We start from the raw sequence: 2,482 nt of genomic DNA, 5'->3' as shown, positions 1-2,482 counted from the left end.
GGCATAGTTCCTCCATGCTGGCTCAGGAATTCTGGGAGTTGAAGTCCACAAGCCATGAGGGGGGGCATAGTTCCTCAATGCTGGCTCAGGAATTCTGGGAGTTGAAGTCCACCAGTCATAAAAGGGCCAAATTTGAAGACCCCTGGTTTAAATATTTAAATATTTTTTCCTCACAGTCACATGATCAAAATTCAGGCATTTGGGCAGGGGTAGGCTGCCTTGGCTCTTTTATGACTGGTGGACTTCAACTCCCAGAATTCCTGAGCCAGCCATGCTGAGGGGAAAGGGAGAAGTTTCCAAGCTGAGCCATGCTGGCTCGGGAATTCTGGGAGTTGAAGTCCACCAGTCATAAAAGAGCCAAGGTTGCCTACCCCTGGTCTAAGGTTTCCTGCCCGAGCAGGGGGTTGGACTAGAAGACCTCCAAGGTCCCTTCCAACTCTGCAGTTCTGTTATTTTACTTTATTTTTATCATCTACGCAACCATCCAGGATGATTTCATTAGTGACGCAAAGGAGGCTGCCGGCTTTGGCAGAGTCTAAACACACCCGGGGTTTGTCGATTTTACTTTTGGGAGGGGGGAAAAGGGGGGGAGAAGAATCCAAACCATCTTTTCATGCAACTCGAAGAACAAGGCGCTTGTTGCCAAGATGTAATACAAAATGTTATGGGAACAGTCGCGCAGTTTTTGTGTGTGGTTTTCCACAAGCTGCCATCTACAACTGCAGAAACAGCAAAAGCCAAATTCAGCCATCCGTTACCGCTTTCCCACCAGCTGAGAGAATCTTAGCAGTTAACAATAAGCCACGTTTGCCACAGCGGTTAGGGAATTATGGGCTGGGGAATCCTGCAGTCCGTGGATCATATAGCCGGCATGGCTTCTGGATTCTGGAGGGTTTGTCTTGTTTTACAGCAAATTCCGCTGTCTTTATATCTCATAAAAAGAAGCTTTGCAATAAATGTTATTCAGACACGAGGTTTTAATAATAATAACAAGAACAAGAATAATAATAAAGTTGGAAGGGACCTTGGAGGTCATCTAGTCCAGCCCCCTGCTCAGGCAGGAAACCCTGTTTCATTTCACTTTGTGCTTTGCTCCAATTATGCCGGATCTCACCTCCGCAACCCTGAGCCAACGCATCAAGTTGAAAATTCGTTTATATTTCATTTTTCTTAACTGCCCGTCTCTCTGGGAGTATTTGATTCCCCTCAACAAGCATATCAGGGTCAAAACATCCAACTGAACTTAGATAAGGTTATCTTGACACAGACGTCTCCCGTTGTCGAGTTCAACGGGGACACACTTTAAGCTCAAACGGAGGTGTGTCCTCACCCCAAGTTCTGGGAATATCAGGGGCAACTTCAATTCCAAAGGAATGATTTCCTCTAGCTCAGCTTTTCACTTTCAGGAAAAACGGAAAAGAGTCGCCTTTTATTTCTAGCAACAAAGTGAAGGATTGTGCGGAAACACTTTGGTGGAAAACACAACGATGGGGAACAGAGTCAGAGGCACGACACGGATGTCCTGTTCCTTTCCTGGTAGGAGTGACATCCCTGGAGAGCGTTGCCCCTCGTGACACCTGATTTTTGTAAATATATCAGTTTAATTTTGATCCTAATTTAAAGGAATGGTGATATATTAAGATTGCATTTGGAAACATTCCTCCCTTTCTTCCTTGTCCAAAACTGTTGGTAATATGGCATCTTCAGCTGCCAAAATATTTGTGACGCTCTTTTGGTCCCCCACGAAAAATAATCACAAGATTAATATGTACCCTCATGGCTCTGTTTCCTCACCTTGGCCAATTGAAGGTGAATGGACTTCAACTCCCAGAATCCTCAGCAACGGCTAGGCTGGCTGTGGGATTCTGGGACAGGAAGTCCACATACGGGTAAGTCTTCAACTGAACACAATTCATTTGGTGACGGTTCAAAGTTACAACGGCACTGAACAAAAGCGAGGTATGAATGTTTTTCACACTTATTAGCCATTGCAGCATCCCCCCCAGGGTCACCTGATCAAAATTCAGACGCTTGGCCACTGCTTCATATTTACAACGGATCGCGGCGTCCCAGGGTCACGTGATCCCCTTTTGCGACCTTCTGACAAGCAAAGTCCATGGGGGAAGCCAGATTCACTTAACAACCGGGTTACTAACTTAACAACTGCAGGGATTCACTTAACAACCGTGGCAAGAAAGGTCGTAAAAAGGGGAAAAACTCGCTTAACAAATGTCTTGCTTAGCAACGGAAATTTTGGGCTCAATTGTGGTCCCAAGTATGGACTACCTGTACTTGAAGGTGAATGGACTTCAACTCCCAGAATTCTCAGCAATAGCTAGGCTGGCTGTGGAATTCTGGGACTTGAAGTCCATATCTATATCTATATCTATGTCTATGTCTATATCTATCTATCTATCTATCTATCTATCTATCTATCTATCTATCTATCTATCTATCTATCTATCTATCTATCTATCTATCT

At 44.7% G+C, this 2,482-nt stretch overlaps 1 protein-coding gene across 1 annotated transcript in view; it reads right to left on the bottom strand.

Moving 5' to 3' along the window:
• LOC107298650 (dymeclin) overlaps positions 1-2,482 on the bottom strand; it is a gene marked incomplete at its 5' end in the record, with an annotated part of 114,696 nt that overhangs the window by 82,121 nt on the left and 30,093 nt on the right. The window lies entirely within an intron of this gene.

This window comes from Protobothrops mucrosquamatus, unplaced genomic scaffold (genome assembly GCF_001527695.2).
Source record: "Protobothrops mucrosquamatus isolate PMUCROS unplaced genomic scaffold, P.Mucros_1.0 scaffold_219, whole genome shotgun sequence".
Lineage (NCBI taxonomy): Eukaryota > Metazoa > Chordata > Lepidosauria > Squamata > Viperidae > Protobothrops > Protobothrops mucrosquamatus.
Note: the sequence above shows the minus strand (reverse complement) of the source record. Positions and strands in the feature narration are given on the sequence as shown.